This window comes from Crocodylus siamensis, chromosome 2 (genome assembly GCF_052110815.1).
Source record: "Crocodylus siamensis isolate JL-2025a chromosome 2, ASM5211081v1, whole genome shotgun sequence".
Lineage (NCBI taxonomy): Eukaryota > Metazoa > Chordata > Crocodylia > Crocodylidae > Crocodylus > Crocodylus siamensis.
In genome coordinates this window covers 193,233,552-193,255,879 of record NC_143396.1, presented here as the reverse complement: position 1 = coordinate 193,255,879, position 22,328 = coordinate 193,233,552, and positions in this window count along the sequence as shown.

Sequence of the window (22,328 nt, the reverse complement as noted above, 5' to 3'; positions counted from 1 at the left end):
CAGGTGTTAAAAACTCTAGGAGCCGCCCAAAATTACTGTCACAAGGCCCTTACTTACAACATGTAGACTGCTGAACACCTATTTTAAATAGTAGCTCTTACTGTTAGAATGCTGACATCAGAAAACTGACATTTATATTGATCACAAAGGGTTTTTTAACTGTTAAATATTTTTGTGGAAATAGGCTTCCTATAGTTTTCATATCAATGTCTTCCATTTTCACTCGCATTATATCCAGTATTGTACAGGTGTGATTAAAGATGCAATTTAGCCTGCTATTGGAACCTTATTAACAATTTATGTTGATAATGAACAGCTAAAATAGAACCCACCTAAATCTCTTGATAGCTTTGAAGGCTCTGGAGGCCTAGCAGGAGCAGACTGTAGCAAAGATATATTTTTACACTGAAATGTGCAGGTAGGGTTTGGAACACTTATTGATGGCCTGATATTTCCCGTCCCCCCTGCTGTATTGTGGGTATATCAGGAACCACCCTGATAGATTAAAACAGTATAAGTGAGATCAGGACCAGTCCCACAATAACAATTTACATTTTAAAAAAATCCAGACCCTTACCTTTTTGAAATGGTAAAATCTGAGCGTTTAATTTGCCAAAAAAATATATTTTAGGAAAAGTGATACTGGGGTTTGGATTGTAGTTATCCTAGGGTAATAAATCACAGTAGCTCAGAACTGTAATTCACTCAGTTTTGTGGATGTCATTAAGACCAAAACCTCTCCTTCGGTAGCTTATGAATGTTGACAGAGGCATATATTTACACTGGTATCATCTATTCTTGTTTATAATATTTAATGAAACAAGAAGATATAAAATTGGCAGCTTACCTGTTCTGTCACACAGTACTGGAATATAAAAAATGTTTGGAGGAGGGAGGTCTGGAAAGAAGGAGAGTCTCTAAGGCTAAAACATAAATCCCATGTTGTCATTAAAGCATCATGTTAATTTAATTTTTCCAAAGCCTCACAATGCCAGGCACTATTAGTAGGATATTTAATTGACTTTTTAGAATTATGGTTCCAAACTTTCAAAAGATGTGAATCTGGGTAATTTCTGTTGAGTAAATTGATGGTGTGCATCCCATCTTCTTTCTTCAGATGTGAATAGATACTTATCAATGCAAAGAACAAAGTTTTGAATATGTCTGACATTCTGTCCTCCTCTGGAGCTAAGGTGTAGGGAGGTGCCCTCATCTAGCTGGGAGCCTGATCCCCAAAATCATTATTGAGAATAAATGCCTATGTGCATGCTATAGAAGAACTAAGCAGGGCTTGCTCTGCTTATAACATAGTGAGTGCAGGTGGTAATAGGTTAGTGCACTGAGTACATGACCCAGATGTGGAAAATCTGGGTTCTAGGAATCCTGAGTGGATTCCTACCCACTGGGGAGATGAGTAGTCTAACCACTAGGTTCAGGGTACTGAAGAGGGGCACCCTCTTCCCACTTCTGTCAAAAATAAGCCTTTGTACAACAAAGAACGCAAGTTATTTTGGCCAGGGCAAGACACAGAAGGTGCAAGACTCTATGGTGTAGTGGTTAAGCCACTCAGCTGGGGGAGAGGAATCCTCAGCTCAGATTGCTGCTTCCTAGTCTGTTTATGTAGTTATGTTAAACGGCCATTGAATAAAAAATGGAAATAAACCACAACCAAAGACTTTCTTCACCCCAGCTCTTGATCACTAGTCAGGCTTCTTGCTTGGGGGCCTTTCTGGTTCTAAGACTTTTGCACTCTTTGCTGCACAGTGGCCCAACTGTATCAGGAAGGGTGGAAGGTACTTTTGGTGGAGCCCAATTTACAGCTTGGTGTACAGGGAATCCTCCTAGGAAGTGGGAGATGTGAGTTTTAATGTTGTTAGGCTGAGGAGGGCATATAATTGGTCAGTCAATTTCCTGGGCCAGCTTTTACTAGTAGGCTATTATATTAGTGCCATACTACCACCACATCCTTTTCATCTTTTTATGAATGATAGTGGCCATGAGACCTAGGCATTGTGTTAAACTCAATACAGTAGATTTGCATTGGGTGCATTCTGAGCACACCTTCTGACAGGGCCCTTCAGGAGCCTTATAGTTTCATAGCTTGTAAGGGCCTGGAAGGGACCTCACAAGGTCATCAGGTCCAGCCCCCTGCACTAGGCAGGAAAGACAACTGACAGCAGGTGATCCCAGTGAGGTGACCGCCCAGTCTCCTCTTGAAGATTTCTAGGGTAGGTGATTGCACCACCTCTGGAGGGTGTTTATTCCAGTCTGGAGACCCTAACTGTGAAGAAGGTTTTCCTGGTGTTAAGCCTGAAACAGTCTTCCAGGAGTTTGTGGCCATTGCTCCTGGTTTTCTCCAAGGGTGCCCTGATGAACAGTTGTTCACTGAGCCCTTGATGTATTCCCCTGATTTATAGTGGTAAGCTGCTACCAAGTCCTCTTTCAGTCTTCCCTTTTTTAGGTTGAAGAGACCCAAATCCCTCAGCCTTTCTCATATGGCTTGCCTTGCAAGTCTCTGATCATATGGGTTCTTTTCTCGACTCTGTTACCATTTTGCTTTCCATAAGGCTTACATGGGAGCTAAAGGCTTAAATGCTCAGCCTGGGTAATTTTCAATGTGCTCAAAAGGCAGAGTTGAACCAAGTGAACTTTCAGGTCAAAAGGCAGAGAGGGTCTAGTAAGCGCAGAAGACTGCTGAGCAAGAGTGTTTTTTCTGCTCACATTTTAGCATGTAGGCTAAAACATCAAAGCGCAAGACAAAATCAATTCAATATTTGCAGATTAGTTTAAGCTGTGTGGATGGAACCTATAAGCAAGTGAACAGACATTCACTTTTGATTCCAGAAATGCAGCCACATACCTGTATGTTACACATATTGCCAATTGCTTAAATCACAAGTGAGACTTTATAAAGGGAGATAAGACAAGGTGCCACATTTATTGATTACATGAGTTAGACATAGAGGTTCGGACACACCATTCATACAAACGCACACAAATCACCATACACATCATCACACACATGCATACACATACACAAAACAACTGTTTCATCCACACATACACCAGATATAGTTACCAGCAATAGTTGCTCAGTATCAGCACAGGGTGGCCAAACCTGGCTTATTGAGTAGATGATGATTTGAAGATAACAGCTGGAGTGGGGTGAACAGATACATCTGTGCTCTGATGAAACAGCCGTGCTTTGGGGTTTTTCCATACTCAGCTTCTGTTTCTGTGGCTGTTCTTCTTTTGTCTTCAGCTTACCTTAGCTGTGGAGTGTTTTTGTTGCCCATCTGGTAGAATTTCTTATTCTGTTATCTCCTCTGTGCCCTTGAGCTTCAAAGGGATTCTTCAGCCACTTGTTAGTTAGTGGTTGGTAACTTACATTTGGTGCCTTGTTGCTTCCATAAAGAGTTGAATCTTCCTCTCCTGTCTCTATGACATTTGCACACCATTCACCCTTTTACACACGCACGCACGCACGCGCGCGTTATGCAAAGTTCATTCACTTATGTCAAGCAGAAGGATACAAAACGGAGTTTTCAAGTTGCTTACAGGATAAGACTAACATGGTTACATTTCACTATTATTACACTCTATGTTAACATCAGTTACATTATTTCAGTTCATGCTACATGTCCCCACTTTGACCCTTCAAACATCAGTGATGAATGGGTCATAAACTACATTTGTCTGATAAGAAGATATTTCATTTTCAATTGCAGTTTTGGATGCATTGATTTTATTTAACAACGCATATAACGCACGTCAAGAAATAAACTTTTTATTACGATAAACAATATTATAATAGGGTGCAGCATGATATTAAGAATAGCCATCCCTGAAGAAGCCTATCTTGTGAAGATGTCATACCAATGATATGCTAACATTTGTTTGGCTTGTTTTGAAACTTTCAGGATTTCTTTAACTAGATGCAATATAGACATACTGTGTGCTTGTGCGTTATTATGAGTGGCAGTGGTTAATTGGGTTATTTACAAATTCTGCATCAGAAGGTTGAACAGGGTTGTTTAACTGACTTCTATGGAAACATTAAAATTTAGCAAATTGTTATCTTTTATACCTATATCCTGAATTATTTTGTGCCCGCCTGGCCTCGAATGCCAGGTCACGTGCGGCTTTGGCCCGGGTGTTCGCCTCACCATCCCTGGTGGTCCGTCGAGTAGATATTTGCTTCCGGTGTGGTCTTTCCCAATCTCGCATGCCACAACTTTGAATATTATTTCAGTAGTGGGTCCAACCACTGGAGGTCTCTCGACGGTGGGACGTCTATTCGGAGGCCTTCTGCGAGGCTTCACCTCCCTTCAACCTCGACCTTACACCCAGCCTCAATGGATCACAGCTGTCCTCCTGGCGAAGCTCCTGACTGTTAAGCCCCTGATTACTTTCACCGGGGTGGTCCTCCCTGCCAACGTAAACAGCCTGTGGTACCCTACCTGGATTGCAAGGCTGCTGCTCTTTCCCCAAGGGTTGGTTGTTAGACTGAGGCTTAAGTAGCGATCGGGCTCCACAAGCTCTGACCCTCCACCCCTTCACCTGTGGGAAATACAAAAAAAAATCACTGATGCACTCTGGAGGGCCCAACTGCCCCTTGACCAGGCTCCCTTTGCCTAGTCACTAACAACCTCCCCTTGACACTCTGGGTTGGTGCTAGGCCCTATATGTGACCGGGGTGACCAGCGGACTCCACTGCAATTCTTCTCCCTCGTTGCCCAGCCTTTCCTCTCTTTGGACCACCTGTGATCCTCTGGTGGACGCCAGTCCCCTCGACACTCACCGGATTGGTGCTATGCCACCGAAGGCCATGTCCCGCAGCCCTTTGTTCTGCCCTTGTCTCTCATCTCCTAGCTGGTGTGCCTCTGGCTCTCCTGGTGCCTTCAGCAGTCCCACGTGGGTAGATGCTGGGACTTGCATTGGCCTCTCCAGCTCCTCTACTGTAGCCACTGGTGTCGGGGTCTTTCTGTGCCCCTCTGCCCTTTTCCCCAGGTTCCCAGTCATGAGGAGCCACCTCCGGCTCATGGCTCCTTCCGCTGCGGCCAGCAGTCTCTGGCTTGCTGTGGGCACTGAGGCGTCCTTCCCTGCCAGGGGAAGCAGCTTCTGGCTCCTTTTGCTCCCACAGGAGCTGCAGAAAGACACCTCCTGGTGGTGCCCCTGCCAGTGCTGATCTGCCCCCCTCCTCATTGCCAGTGGCCCATTTTATTTCACCAGCCAGCGATCGCGGATGATGTCACCGGTCGGCCGCAGCTGCATAAAGGCGTGGCTGACGAGCTGTGTGGGTTCTTCCATGTGTTCTGGCTTCGCCGTGGGTCCCGCTGCAGTTGAGTATCTTTCTTTACTATCACTTTTTTTTTCTTTCCCCTTTGTGGGTTCCTGACCCCGGGGCTCCCCCCTGGTATTTTGGGGTCCTCCCCTGTGACATATTTGTTTTGGGAAATAATATGTGAAACATGAAGTTTGAATAACAGTGACGTTGCACATACATTGTTGCATGGGAGGAAATAAAGCATTTTTCTTTTGTCAAATAGGTTGTTTAAGTCCTACCACGCACACAATTCATTCTATCAAAATACAGTTTGGTTGTGCTGTTATCCAATTCATCCCAATAACGTGTAGATAGTCCGTCACTCTGGAATTAGCAGGGTTTTTCCAAGAGTAGCAATGTGGGACATTATCCATTGATTATCAGTCTATTCATTACACATACGATGATTGACAATTTTGTTTTGGTCATTCAAATATTTGCCAGTTAAATGAGGGGTCTAAATATGCTTTCTTTGAACAAATAGAAGGGTTATGAATAACCATAATATTTCTAGGTGTGTGTTTGATAATGCTTGAATTATCTGCATACTTAAGAGACCAGTTAGGGAGGTTACACACACTTTCAAAATTAAGGGTTTACTTAATAAAGCAAAAAAACAAACAACTCAATAACCAATAAGCAAAGCTAAGTTAAAATATTATGATGCACAAATACATTAAAAATAGAAAAACACAACTACAAATACAAATTAACACTTGTTTTCCTTTATCGGTGTTTAACAGTCATTGGTCTTTTAGTCCATCAGAGTCATTGGCATCTTGTGGCTTTTAAATATAGTACATTAAATTTCAATATACCACTGAAGAACTTTAACTGAAATACATGTACCTATTCTGATTGTTTTTTTTCCAATTCTATTTTATATTCTACTGTACTAAGATGGTTAATGATACCCACTAGTCCAATTCACTTGGAATCCAAAGTATGTTTCTTTTCTATCCCAGGTAAAAATATATAACTGATAATTAATTTCCCATAAAATGGGTTGCCAATTTTTTTCTTTTTAATTGTGCCAACTATTTATACTTGTAGTTTAGTGGTATCTCCCACATCATCGAACTGATTCATGCTTATTACTAACTTCATGGGCCGTCCATTTTGTATTTTGCTTTACTCAATAAAGAGTTTTCTTCTTTATGCAAATACTGATGTGCTAGGTTTATCAACTTTTTTTTATAAAACAATGGGTTAATGCATTTTTCACACGCATACTATTTATAACACCAACATAACAGGATCTAAATACAAATGAGATTTTCTTTTATAGCCTTAAATTTTTTTATCAGGTTATTTACTAAACACACACATTACTTTTTTTTTTTTACTAAATTCCATTTTGCTAGTAAATTTTACGACTTAAAACTTTTATATGAATTGCTGTTTTTTGTTGTTTCAAAGATTAGAACAACTTTCCAGTCCAACTGGATGGAAGTGTTCTGGTTTGGGATCCACAGACGGATTTATTAGAGAGAATATTACTAATAATGTTTATTACTTCTTTATGATATTTATATACATTTAGACTTTTGCCAACTTAAACTAATCTATTAAATAAACAAAAACAACACAACAGAACAAACAACATAAAACAGACAGACAAAACAATTTTGCTGTGATGATAACACCATGGCTTAAGTGAAAAAAATGCTGTTGATGGCTTCATAGTTCTTTAGTCACCTTTGCTACTAGCTTAAATTTTACACTATAGCTTCTCCAAAAGAGAGAGAGAGGAAAGAAAAACAAACACACACACACCAACCTGCCAAGGAAAACTCTTTGCAGTAAAATATATTCATATTTCCACATTTACAGTGCTGATGTGTACCAAGTTTTTATAAACACCTTTTTCCCCCCCTAACTTTAACAAGTTGTTAACGCTTTCCTTTCTAAAAGATTTATTCTAATTCTGAAGAGTGAGGAGATTTAAAAAACCCCAAAACATTTCTCACCCTCTTTACCAATGAGATTGCAGATATTTATTTCTAGCAGTTTTCCTGCCTTGTAATACACACACAGAGCAAACATACAATACTCCTCCTTCTTACTGGACCAGCGATAGAAGTTATTGTACTTAACCCAAACAGACTACAGCATGACCTCAGGCACTCTGAGATCAGGACCTAACATTTTTTTTCTCTCTTTTTTTTTTAAAGCAATCGTATCTTTTCCCCTGCTTTAAAGCAGTTATTTTTGAAATTACATTCTTACTCTTTCCTTCTACCTGCTCTGGCATTTAAACTCTGTTGTTCTCTTATTTTTTCTTTCCTTTCTTTTTAAACACTTTCCACATCTCTCTCTCTAACAGCTGCCTCCCAGCCTATTTTTCTACTTTCTTCTATTTTTTCCCCCTTGGCCTTTACTAAAGGTTTTTCTGTCAGGGTATGCTCCCCCTAGTCTTTTCCCAATTAAGGGTAACCCACAAGGCTGTGGAAGCTAGGGTTTTAAGGCACCCTATATTTGCCCCTGTCCATTCCCCAGCGTGATTATTATGCGGCATTTTGCAGAGATTACCCTGCTACAGGTAGCTCCACCACACTAACCACACCCAGGAGGGGTGGCAGTTTTAGGTCATACCCTAAACTTTCTACTGTCCTGCTATGGTCTTCTTTAATTCTTATGGGCACACTTTCTTACTTGTGGGCTTCCTGGCTCCTCCTTGGGCCAGTTGAGCTTGCAGGCTCCCAGCTCTGGCAGCTCTAACAGTGATCTTTTGTCTGTGCCTGTTCTCTTTATCTTAAAACTAGTTTTGGGTATTTTGAAAATGGTTTATGAGCATTGAACTTCTGTTGTGTTATAGATTTGAACTGGTTTCCAATCACTTATACCAGTTAATGTGTACTTCCTGTCCCTAACCCTAAAATCTGCTTGAATCCTATTTTAGGCACTCAAGTCTTTCTTTAGTTCTGGTCCTCAAACTATTAATTTAAGAAGCAGATAGTTTTGGAGCATTAAATATAAAATGACATTTGAAATAATCTCCCAGAAGCTCACTATTTTACACATGCAATATGAATCATTAATCCAAACGTAGTACATTTCATAGCAACAAAAAGTAGAAACCGAGAAGACTGGAGTGTGTAGAATCCCACACTCTGAAAGCTGTTAATAACTACTATACACAGGAACTGAGATCTATCTGCATGTCAACAGTTTAATTTGATTAATGACATGAAATCAAATTGTTGCAGCATTTGAAACCTCCCAAATTAGTAAGAAAAACTCATTGCACATGCTTTTTTGTACATTACTGTTTAGAGATTACATTTGTAGCTCCAGAGAAATAAACACTCTATGAGCAATATGATACTGACTTTGTCTTGCTTGATTATTTGTTGAGAAATGAACTAGAAATACTTCTAAAAACCTGATCTGATTCTTTATTAGTAAGTACAAAATCCATATCTGTCACATGAGAGAAACTCATGAATCCTGACACTTGCATCCTTAATTAGAAATCTGGCAGTTAGATTTATGGTTTCACATTACAGACAATAGCACCATCTTTTTTCACTAGCATAAAACTGGTCTCAGACCTGTTCTCGGTAAGTACTCCCATTACACAAAACTCATCATTATGATTTGTGCTAACTAGCATCCGAGTTAGAAGGCTCAGTGGAGAATTTGGTGGATAATGGCTGACGTGTATTCTCCTCTCTAAAGCATTCATGGGTGTTTAAAAAGCTGTGTGTTTCAAGATGCACTCCAAAATCTTTGGTTTCTTAAAATTTTCCAGGTTTTCATCTTAAAAAGGTTTTTTGCTTTTTCTTGCCACCTTGCCCCCCAGTTCATCTTACCTTGTATTCTCTTTATATTTCGCTACTGAAAGGAAGGTGTGGCAGAAGGCCCCCTCTGTTTCTCCCCAAAAATTCTGCTCTGTGACAGTTTGGTTAGTATGGGCCCTGCAAAGGGTACATACCTTACCCTATCTCTTTAGTTAACCTGAGCTGGATACATTCTGGGGTGGGGTGGGGGGGACCTGCTCTCTCTGCCTATGTGAGTGGCATCACATACTTGGGTGAGGGGCTTGGGCTCTCTGGTGGACTAGAGACTGCCAGTCTACCCAGCAACCAGTGATGCATTTCAAATTGGTTGGCTGGCAACCAACAGGTGCTGGCCTCCATTGGACCAGGTAAATTAAGTCATAAGGGTTATATAAGTTAAGGACTGCCCCAGGGAGGGAGGGGAGGGACAGCAGCCATGAGGAAAACTCAGAGAGGGAGAAGAGCTGGACCATCTGAAACTTGCTCTCTCTTTCAAAACTCATGATCAAGGAACTGCCTGCCTCCAGAGGGAATCTCCACCTGCCTCTGGATGATACTTGTGAGTAAGCTACCTGAGATCTAACTATATATATAGCTTGCAGTAACTCCAATGCATGATCAAAGGCTACTCCAGCCACCCTGTTTGCTCTATGGGATTTCTCATACTACTCAACTGGGTACCCTATTCCAATCCAACTCCTTGTAACCAATAAAGTTCTCCTTTGTACCTAGCATGGGAGATTTATTGGGAGTGAGCCTAGATTATGCCTTGGGGTCCTCTTGGTTCAGCTGACTAAGGGAGACCACTACTTGTGCTTCTGATTGAGGGAAGCACCCCAAGTTCTTGAAGTGAGTCAAGAGGGCTACTAGGCCTGTGTTTCCCAGGGGGTGCAGTTCCAGAATCAAGCCTGTCTTTGGGTGGTGGCAGCTCTACCTCCAGACTAGTGGGTGTGCTCCAGGAAGGGGGTTGGCCAGACATAAGGTGCTCCCAGGGAGGTACTTGGAGCCTGGAAAGTGGTCGGGCACAGTGAGGCAGGTGGCTCAGCACAGGAGCACCCCCTACTGGCCCACTACAGAAGGAACCAAAACTTGAAAAAAAATCATCTATGGTTTAGAAAAAATAAAACACATTTAACAACTTTCATCAAACAATATGAAAATCTGAAAAACTCAAAGCAAAATTCTGTATTTTATTTAAAAAGTGAGCTTTTGTGAATAAATAAATAAATAAGCCATTGGCAGAGAAGGGAGGCTTTCAGAGCTACTGCCCATACTGTAAGTGGTTTAGGGCAAAGCAGAAAACTTCAGTCTTCAGGGCAGTCAGTTCAGGACCTCTTACTAGCATTAATGAAATTCACCTTGAAAAATAAACATACTATGTAGAGTAACATTTTAATCAATATTTAATCTGCCCAAGGTGTTAAAAAAAAATCAGTCATCATTGGCTGTATCTGTGCTGAGCTTCATTTGCAGATGCGCGAAGGCTGTAGTAGAAAGCATATTTACTTCCTCCGTAGAATGCATTGCTTTAAGAATCCTTTCCCTTTTTGGTCTGTCCTTTTCTCATGATTTCATATCCATACCAGCATCACCAAGCCCAACTGTTCAAAGCATCATGAATCTGGCTGGCGTGAAAATCAACAGTGTTAAAAATGTTTGTTTCTATCTTCCATTTGTTGAGTCTGTAACATACTTTCAGGCCATATTTTCAATCATTTCACTGTAGCCATGAAGGCTAGAAAAATATTTTTTACTTAAGTGGAGCTTAGATTCCCAAATAATCACATGAGTCCAGGAACTGTGGCTTTAATATAAAGAATAAGTGTCATGGGAGCTGACAATGCTCACAGCAAGAGTTAATGAGACCCAGATGCTTCTCTTTTTTTTTTCTCTATCTAGAGTAAAGGAAGGCAGCTGTGTTTTTACCAGAACCCAGTCAAAAAGAGCAGGTGGTTCTTGTTATGCTAATAATTGTTACAGTTCTTTACAAGAAACTCTTCAATTGGATTTATCTTTGGTTTGCTAGTTTGGTATGATATTTTGTGAATGGCTGTTTGATTTTTATTTTGAAGTAGATCTACATTTGATTGTCATCTGGAAAAGGTTGTCAAGGAGTTGAGGCTTTTTATTTTAATACTAAGCTTTGGACAGAGTGAATAAACATAACTGATAAAAGGGACTTTTTGTTAGAAACTAAAACAAATATGGATTGGATCCACAGGCCCATTTTTAACATTGATAGGGTCTCTGATACATTTCACTAGGATCCTACCCAAAATCCACAATACCTTGGCTAATAGTTTTTATTATTCACTGTCATGCATCTCCTAAGGTTATACTTCATGCCTTAGGATGAATCCTCAGAGCAAGTTTGTTGATGCTGCTCCTGCTGATTCAGTTCTGGTGTTTAACAAAGCAAATAGTTTGTTCTCTCTCAGAAAGCAACTCTCAGGCCTGTTCTTGCTTTATCTTATCACTACCTCAGTTCCAAAAAAACAGTAAATGAAAAATAAGAGTGAGAATTTTAAGGATCGTTGTTAAACTTGAAAAGCACAAACTGCATCACTGCAAAGAATGTAATGTAGTTAGAAATGGTATTCATAAAGACAGCTTGCAAAATACCTCACAAATAAAATAGTTCCACCACAGATTCTCTGAGTTTGTGTACCATGGATATTATTACAATTTTTCCCTCATTTTACATGAGATGAGTACTGTTTTTTAACATTTTTTTTGAGAAAAGAATACTAGCTGTTATCAAAACTCCAATTCTAAACTGATGATGCCCTGATCAGAATACAGCTGAATACTCTACTTCTCTTCAGGTTAATATAGAAACAGACGATGAAAAAAGATTGTTCAGCACTTAATTTTTTAGTTTTATTTTTAGTAAGGGGCTAATCTAAAGCTTGTTGCACTCAGAACAGAAATTCCTACCAGTTTTACTGGCCTTTGGCACAAACTGTAGGTGCTATTCTTCACCTTCCTCCCCCTCCTGGAACCCAACTGGGAGCAGCAAAACAATTTCTAAAATATCTGACTCAGGAAGAGTTTACCAGGCATAGGAAGTGAGGAAGGCAGCCTGTAGCTATTGTCTAAGGATGTGTTTGTAAATTAGAAGTGTTTGTAAGTGCTAGTGTAAGGGGTGTGGCAAATGGTCCAGAGGGCTGCCTGGAAAGGCTGCTATCATGGCCCTACACTTTACACTGAAGGTTATGAAGGAGATGGGCGCACAGGTGGTTTTCTCTTCTATCCTGCCAGTGAGTGGACGAGGCAGAAGGCATGAAATGTGCATCGTGGAGACCAACTGGCGGCTACAGGAACGGTGCTTCGAGGAGGGCTTTGGCTTCCTCAGCCACAACCGGTACATCATGACGAGAGATATGCTGGGATGGGATGGGCTTCACCTTTCCCCTAAAGGTAAGCGTGTGTTCTCTTCTAGGTTGGCGGACCTCCTCCGGCGGGCTTTAAACTAGGCTCATTGGGGGAAGGGGAAGATGAGGGTGGAGGAAAAATCAGACCGCCTGACCAAACAGCACCCACAACTACAGCCCAGTCCAGACCAACGAGCAAAGTGAGCAAAGAGGTAAGAGAGAGGGGCCAGGGTAACGCTGGAACTAGGGGGTCTGTACACACACCCACAGGAGGCCTCAAATGCCTCTACACAAACGCTCGTAATATGGGCAACAAGCAGGAGGAACTTGCCCTCCTGCTGGCTGACACCAGCCCGGACATAGTGGGGATTACGGAAATGTGGTGGGACGAAACGCATGATTGGGCGGTCAATGTCAAGGGCTATAGGCTGTACAGGAGGGACAGGATAGGAAAGAGAGGTGGGGGCGTGGCGCTCTATATTAAGGAGGAATACACATCCTTGTTAATTAGCAAGGAGCCAGGGGAGGCGCACTCTGAAGTGCTTTGGGTTAGAGTACAAGGCAGTCGAGGGGAAAGGGACTTAACGGTGGGAGTCTACTACAGACCTCCCAACCAGGAAGAAAAGCTTGACCAGGAATTCTTGGGTCAGCTCACAGAGGTAGTGAAGGCTAAGGATGTGGTAGTCATGGGGGACCTGAATTTCTCGGACATCTGCTGGGAAGAACAGTCAGCCAGGTCTGAATGCTCACATAGGTTCTTGGCCAGAGTTCAGGACCTCCATCTAACCCAGGAGGTGCACAGCCCCACCAGGGTGGATGCCTTGTTGGACCTAGTGCTGGCCATGGGTGATGACCTGGTGAGGGGGCTGCGGGTGCTCGACCACCTGGGCGACAGCGATCATCGCCTGCTGGAATTCACCATCCAGCACAACGTGGCAAAGGCATGCAGTAAGGCAGCAACCCTAGATTTTAGGAGGGCAGACTTCAACGAGCTAAAGAGGATAGTTGGAGAAGCGCTGAGGTCCAGGAGGGGAGGGGAGCCAGGTGTCCAAGGAGAGTGGTCGCTCCTTAAGGAGACGATCCTCCAAGCCCAAAGGAAGGTAATCCCAATGAGGATCAAAGGGAGCAGGAGAGCACACAAGCCTCCATGGCTCACCAAAAGCATCCGGGAATGTCTCCTTGCTAAAAAGGAGGCTTTTACCCAATGGAAAGAAGGGGTCATCACCAGGGAGGACTATTCTGTAGTTGCTCGGGGATGTAGGGGGTAGTTAGGAAGGCCAAGCCAGAGATGAAACTGGGACTAGCTTCCCAGATTAAGGACAATAAGAAGTCCTTTTTTAAATATGTAGGGGGTAAAAAGCAGGTTCCGGGTAATGTGGGGCCCTTGCAGGACGCTATGGGAAACTTGGTCGTCACACCAGACGGCAAAGCTAACATGTTTAACGATTTCTTTGCCTCCGTCTTCCTAAGTAGGGACCAGAACAGCCACCTCCCTGCTGGGCCCCCCTCGGGCCCCGGGGGAGGCACACCTGGGCCATGGGTTAGTGAGGATTTAGTTAGGGAGCTTCTGGAGGGGTTGCACGTATTCAAGTCAGCTGGTCCGGATGATCTCCACCCTAGAGTTCTAAAGGAACTGGCCGAGGTCATTGCAAGTCCCCTGGCACAACTTTATGAGCACTCATGGTGCTCTGGTGAGGTACCGGAGGACTGGAAGAGGGCTAACGTGGTCCCCATCTTCAAAAATGGCAGGAAGGAAGACCCGGGAAACTATAGGCCGGTTAGTCTCACCTCGATCCTAGGCAAGCTGTTCGAGAAAATTATGCTGGCACACATCCAGGAGGGGCCAGCAGGAGACTGCATGCTTAGGGGCAACCAACACGGGTTCATCAGTGGCAGGTCCTGTCAGACCAACCTGGTGGCCTTTTACGATCAGATCACCAGATCATTAGATGCAGGGGTAGCAGTGGATATAATCTTCCTGGACTTCCGGAAGGCTTTTGACACTGTCTCTCACCCTGTTCTCATTAAGAAACTGGGGGGCTGTAGTGTAGACACCCACACAGTCAAATGGGTCGCCAACTGGCTGGAGGGCCACACCCAGAGGGTGGTAGTAGATGGGTCCTCAACCTGGAAGGACGTGGGCAGTGGGGCTCCGCAGGGCTCGGTCCTCGGGCCCGCACTGTTCAACATCTTCATCAGCGATTTGGATGAGGAGGTAAAAAGCACCCTGTTCAAATTTTCTGATGACGCTAAGATGTGGGGGGGCGTGGGTACATTGGAGGGATGCAACAGGCTACAATCAGACCTAGACAGGTTACAAGGGTGGGCGGATGAGAATAGGATGGGTTTCAACACAGACAAGTGCAAGGTGATGCACCTGGGGAGGAACAACCGGCACCATACCTACAGGTTGGGGAACTCCCCTCTTATCAACACGGAGGTGGAAAGGGATCTGGGGGTCATCATTGACTCCAAGATGAACGTGGGCTAGCAGTGTGGAGAGGCAGTCAGGAAGGCCAACCGCACCTTGGCATGCATCCACAGATGCATCTCGAGCAGGTCCAAAGAGGTGATCCTCCCCCTCTATGCGGCACTGGTCAGGCCGCAGCTGGAGTATTGCATCCAGTTCTGGGTGCCACACTTCAAGAGGGATGTTGACAGCATGGAGAGGGTCCAGAGGAGGGCCACTCGTATGATCAGGGGACAGCAGGGCAGGCCCTATGAGGAGAGGCTGCGGGACCTGAACCTGTTCAGCCTCCACAAGAGAAGGCTGAGGGGGGATCTTGTGGCCTGTTATAAACTAGTCAGGGGGGACCAGCAGGCATCGGGGGAGTCCTTGTTCCCCCGAGCACCGCCAGGAGTGACCAGGAATAATGGTTACAAGCTGGCAGAGGGTAGGTTTAGGTTAGATATCAGGAGGCGCTACTTCACACTCAGGGCGGCTAGGATCTGGAACCAGCTTCCAAGAGAAGTGGTGCTGGCCCCTACCCTGGGGGGTGTTTAAGAGGAGGTTAGATGAACATCTTGCTGGGATCATTTGACCCCAGTACTCTTTCCTGCCATGGCAGGGGGTCGGACTAGATGATCTGCTCAGGTCCCTTCCGACCCTAGAGACTATGAAACTATGAACTCAGGGTTCTTTAAATTACACTGGTAGCTAGAATCAGGGAGGTGCAAGGATAACCTAAAGCTAAATTTTTGCAGCTGAGATCTTGTAGTAAAACCTCCTTCCCTACAAAGCCACTGAAAAAGGTGGAATTAAATATATGTTTATAAGTATACATTCAAATGTAAAAACTTAATATAGTATATGTTAATATAAAGTTATGGTATGAGAAAAAGAAAGAGGTATTGTAAGGCTAGGTATCAAAACTGTAAATGAGAAATAAAGTTCTTTTAGGAATGGCCGAACTACTCCTGTGTTGCAGAGCAAACCCAATGCGACTAGTATCACAGTTTTCCAACATAGGACTAATTATTGGGCTCCTAAATCTCTAGTAATTGAACTAGCTGAAGTTCAGCCAATTATAGTTCAGATTAAAACTAGTGCAATGTACTCTACATGAGGCTTTGTACTACTGCAGTACGTTCTATGGGCACATCCAGACAAGAGATGGGGCAACAGGCATGTGTGGGAATGAAAATGCATTGCATGTTTGCAGTGCAGGGAGGAAACCCATGACCAGGGGTCTAAACAAATTGAAGTTTTAAAAGTGGATCAGGGCACAGTTGCTGGGGCGAGGCAATCAGAGGCTGGGTCCTCCACTGAGTTGCTCTGGCTGCCAGAGCATCTTTTTGGTTGGCCCCTCACCCTGGTGCTGATACACATGGCTGGCCAGGCTGCGTGTTCAGCACCAGCGCTCCAGTGTTGTTGAGTAAGGGGTCAGGGAGCTGGAGGAGGGTGTAGTAGACCATGGGGGGGACCCCCACCAGCCCTGCTTGCTCCCCCATCTCCCCGATCCCTGCCTTGCTTGACCCCCCCACCAACCCCCCTGAGGCCCCTGATCACTTTCCTGCCTAGGCCCTCCCTCCACCAGCCCCCCCAACACCCCCAAACCCTGCCCCTACCCCATAGTTAAAAAAAACAGAAAAACAAACCCCAGCACATATCAGCTGTCTGGCTGACTGTACAGTGTGGGGCAGAGGGACAGCCCCAGCAGCCCTAGCCCAGGCCCTCCTGTCCCCCACTACCCTGTGCTGCCCAGAGGGACTTTGCCAGGAGGCCCTGGAGCCCTGCCACCCCTGCTTCTGAAGTAAGTATAGGCTTTTTTTTAAAGTGATAGTGCCTGGGGTTGTGGGGGCAGCCATGGGAGCCTGGGGGTGCAAGTGGGGGGTGGGGCTGGGTGGGGCAGCCATTGGAGAGTCAGGGGAGTTGGGGGTGGAGCTGGGTGGGACAGCCATTGGGGGACTGCAGCAGCTGGCAGGGGATGGGACCAGGTGGGGCAGCAATTGGGGGGCTGGGGTGGGGCATGTGGGCCCTGCAGGGGGAGGTGGTAGCCCCTGCAGGGGTCATTTGGTCCCTGTTGGGGGGCCAAAGCCACTGTTGGGGGGGCATAGCCCTGGTGTGAGGGCCGAATCTCCTGTTGGGGGGGACATATCCCCTGCGGGAGGGCAGCAAAATATATATTCCTGTATTCATGAAACAAGTATTTAGAGTTCACTTTATTATTATGATAAGAGACATCCTTTAACACTGTAGATATATCAATAAAACATTGTTCAACTAATTGCTGTCTCTGTCTCTCTCTTTATAGTGGTCTTTTGTTTTACTTGTGGATGAACATGGATTTGGGGGTATTTTACAGAGTGACTTTGGGATTTTTTTATCAGGCATTTTTCTGTGTTCGAATAGGGAACATCAGAATTCTTGCTAGGGAGGCCAGTGGCAGGACCTTGCCTGCTCAGAGCTGGCACCTTGGACCCAGCTGAAAGTGGCTGACTTCCTGGCCAAATGGGGCCAGGAAGACATGCTTTGACAGTTCAAAGCAGGCCACCACACCCAGAACATCTTCCAGGTGATAGCTGCCCAGATGGCCGGGCAGGGAGCACACATGGCAGTAGTGCCACACAGAGGCCAACCCTACAGTACATTGGCAGGTGGCCCAGAGGGGCAGATGCCTCTACTGGCTGTGCGGTCCCCATCCGGGTCTGGCAGGTGTGCAACAGATCACAGCCAGGCAACAGCCCCCACTGCCAGACTGCTGCAGTGGGTAGAGGGTACAGGGAACTCTCAGGGCTGCTTCAGCAGTCCAGCTGGCACAAGGGGTAGTGTCCCCAGGTACCAATTGGCTGGGCCCCAAAAGCTCCTGAGAGGTAGTATCCCTGAGCTACTTGCCAAGCAGGGTTTTATACTGCTGGGGCTAGGACAGGACAGCTTTTTATACTGCTGGGGACAGCACAGATGCTGGCCCTGGGCTCTAGCTCCCCCTGGCTGGAGATCCAGGAGGAGCCAGGCAGGGTTATTTTGCCCCAAGTGGCATAATTTGCTCCACAACAAAGTGCATGTCCGAGCACACGCGTGGAGGCAAAAAGTCCTGGCTCAAATTTGCACAGCTTCTATTTGAGCCACTGCAAGCACATGTGCCTGCATGTGTAGACACACCTTATCTGGGGCTATCCCCCAAAGACTACCTAGAAGCTGTGGTTGGTGCAGAACATACCAATATGCCTTCTTACAGGTGTGGTTCACCAAAAGCAGGTAACTTCAGTGCTCCACAGTCTTCGCTACCTTCCAATAGTTCTCTAGGTGCAATTCAAAGTGCTAGCAGTCTGGGGCCTAAGTATCTAAGGGAATGCCTCATTCCTATGCCCTATCACTAACCCTAAGGTCAGATGAGAATAATTATCTTCAAGTACCTTCAGTCCACCACATTTGCTTGGTGAAACTCCTAGGGATTACTTCACTGCACTAAAAGTCCCTCCCACTTAGGTTTACCAGAGCCAGATAATGGCCCACCAGAACCATTAATAAGGTGTATACTTTGCAACCTGTGTCACAGTTTTTATGTGTTGAAGTTCTGTTACTGTTTCTATGCATGCAAGAAGGGAAATCAATTCTTAAGCCTCTTTGACTATTAATAATGAGTTCTTTTTGGTAAGACTGGCATTAAATAGTTCCCTTTTGTACTGTACACTACTGTGATACTATACTGCTCCATAGACCAGTGGTTACCAACCTTTTTTGTACCAGGACCGATTTTTAAACATTGATGGCCAGTCCCAACCCAGTGCCCCTCACTACGAACCCACTGCCCCCAGGCCCCATTTCCCCAGTGTGTGTGTGTGGGGAGGGGGGGTTGGGGACAGGGGGGACCCTGAGCAGGCTAGAACTCTTCTAGCCTACAGTTTTCCATATTTTCCTCTTTAAAGGAGAATTGATTTTTAAAGTTTGTTGAACTATTTTTAAAGTTTGTTGATCCTTTCATATATTCTTGTGACCCATAACCCACGGGTTGAGAAACACTGCTATAGACAACCATCCCTTAATCTCTGATTTCTGTGATCGCATCAGTATAAACTACATCTTTTAAAGCCAGATTCCTCAGAAAAGAAACCAGAGCTCCAGGGAGAAAACTTCTGAAGATTAGTGATCTTAAACACTATTTCCTTAAAAACCTTAAAATTTAATACTCCTTAAAAAACCTTACATTTTAAAAAATGATCAAAGCACTACTAGGCTTTCAAATGCCCATCTCTGTGATTAAGAAATGAATCATTAATATGCAAATGAAAAGACTTTAGGCTAATTGAATATCAATTACCCTTTGAATATGCTGATATGAGAAACCTGAAAATAATCTGGAGCTATTAGTAATAAACTAGCTTATGAACTAAACTAAAGCATTGTGTGACTATCAATGAATACTTTAGTGTTGAATTAATTTTTTATGGTTTCTGTCATTGCAGGGTTAACTGTAAGAGAGAAGGTGATAAGAGAGCCCATCATGCACAGAGACACCAGTCAAGACAGCTTGTTGCAACTATAGTTCATTTTAGGAAATAGACTGTGGAACTGTTATTCTTCTTCAGCTAGACTGCAGTTTGTTACTTGCTGGTGTTTGGATTTGACTGGCTTTATCTGCTTGGACTTCTAAGAATTTCGGATAGAAACTACTTTTATTATGTCACTTTGTACAGTCTTTAGCACAATGAAGCTGTAAGCATAACGGAAGCCTTTGTGCTCTAGTGTAATGCAAAAAACAATAATCCTTATTATCCACTAAAATTGTAAATGTTTTTAGATACTGAGGGAAGAGAATGAAACAAGCAAGAAACAGCTATGCTATTTGACTCATCTGACTAAACTACAGTAATGTATTTCAGTATTGGTGAGGTTACTTTCTAATGAAAAGATAAAGTCCAGATAGGAGTTAATTACTCAAATAACAGAATAACTGTAGAGTGGGATCTGGCATAAATGTATCTATCAATCAAGAGCTGTTTTAATGTACATATGTTTACTCAGATGTTTCGTAAGTAATAGATCTCTCAGAAGAAAGAATGAAAGAAAACTAGTATAGCATATTCTGTGCAAGTTGGTAAGTAAAGTGAGCTGTAGAATAGAATATGTTAATCTTGTCTACTAAGATTGCATGGGAATAGCCAATGAAGAGAGACCTATTAGTAGAGGAACTATAGCATGAATTGACCTATTGGAGTAATAGAAAATTAGGGGCCAGACTGTTAGGCAGGGAGAAGGGGAGAATGAAGGTGATAAAGACCTTCTTTAAATGAGCTCTGTGAAGGTCAAGTAGAAGTGTAGTTGTCCTACTCTGGAAAGTGCAAGGAGCGTTCTCTTCTTATACTTCAGAAGACATATAATATCTGAACAATGCATGCCCTGGGTGGGGTGGGGGGGCATGGTGGCGGCGGGAGCACGGCGGCAGTGGTAGGAGCACGGTGGCGATAAGTGATGAGCTCCCACAGACGCTGCTGGTGCTGTCTGTGGTGGAGGTGGGGGTGGTAAACACCAACCAGGGGTCAGTGACCACCCACAGGCACTGCCGGCAGTTGCAGCAGTGGTCAGCGGGGATTGCTGACCACCTGCAGGTGCCGCCGACCGTGTTGGTGGTGCCTTTTTGTAGGGGGTGTACCACCATGCTCAAGTGGTGCGTGTGCACCCTCTATGCCTCACCAGTAGACTTAAGAGTAACAAATGGTCCCACCCTGTCCCTCTCCATCCCTCCCTTTGTCTCATCCCTCCCTCCCCATCCCCAGGAAGGGTCCCCAAGGCCACCATGGAGTGCATACAACCAGCAGCCTGCCTCATGTCCCCCAGTGGAGGCGGGGTTGTGGGCCTTGGCATCCCACCTCATGACTGCTGATATGCAGACATCTGACACCTAAGAGAGAGCACCTCAGAGTGGAGCCTGCATCCTGACTAAATGCACTTTGACTCTGATGACAACCCTGGGATTTGGTAGATATATAGAATTGCTTGATTGTTTGTATTGTTTCTTTTCTGTTATTACTGTATATCAATAAATTTGCCTATTATCGAATGGAAAGGTCGTGGTCAGTTTTAGCCTTTGAGTCCTAAATCTAGAGCCAACAGTTTCAAGAAATAGCATCTTCTGTAACTTCTGTCTGCACTGCCTCTCAGCCTTGAGCTGTTTTCAGAACAGGAGTGGGAAAGGGAGCAGATGGAGTTTGGTCTGGAGTTTTTTCAGCCCCTGTTGGAGGGTGGGGTGGATGTACTGGAGCACCCCTTGACATGGCTCCAGTGCTGGCTGGGAACCTCCTAGAATAAGCTCCCTCTGTTGCTTCCCCCCCTCCCATTTTGAAATAGGGAAAGGCTGGGAGAGAAGAGGGGGCTTTGCTAGGGGAAACCAGTTGCAGGCTTCCAGCCAGCAGGTATTTTCCCTTCGCCCTGGAACCAACAATGAACTTTGGTTTGGTCTGGGGGATCACTGAAACTCACAACGCTTCCTAAAAAGCCTTCTCAGTTTCAGTGGGGAGCTGCACTTCTGTCTGCACCTGCAAAGACTGTTCCTGTACCTCAAGCTTCCTGCATGTCCCAGATCATTACATCTTCTTTATTGTGGCATAATCTAAGAACTTGCTTTGTATTTTCTGAAGAAAAGAATAGGGAGAAAAAGTCAGCCTCTTTCCTTACAAAAGAACAGAAGTTGCCATATGTTTGACCTGGCTGGGGAAGAAATATATTTGATGCATTCATTTGAACACACTTGGACTAGAATGGCTACAATTCATGTTGAAGGTTCACCTTGCAGTGAGTAAATCTTTGAGTACAGAAGCATGGAAGTACCCAATTCTCATATGTGCCTTTGATGAATGCTTTATTAGAAAGGAGTATGATCTCATGGAAACCCTTGTTTTCTTATAACAAAATAACTCCATATTCAAGGTATTTATAATGTGAACAAAAATGAAAGATAAGTATGAACTGAAAGGAAGAACAAGCATGAGAGGAAATGTAGAACACACTATATGAGTGAGTGACAAAGACATTTGTCTTTGTTTTATATTTCAAAATATATAAATACAATAAATGTGCTATATTGTGTAAAAATAAACTATGTATGCCATACATGTATCTTGAATATGGTGTAGCCTGTATCTCACATAATTATACAGATAGTTGTACTGCAATAGGATTGTATACCAAGGGGATGATATGGTCATAAATCTGAAAGCCACATAGAGCTAGGCTATTACAATGTTGAGGGTGCCTTGCATAAATCTGCCTTGGCAAACTTTCTAGTCACACGCCCTGGGAGGAAGACAATCTGATACAAATCAGTACTGATGGGAACAAGAGCCTAGTCTCAGTTGGGGTCACTCTCCAATATAAAATATGAATGGACATATCAGTGGGAGGCAGTA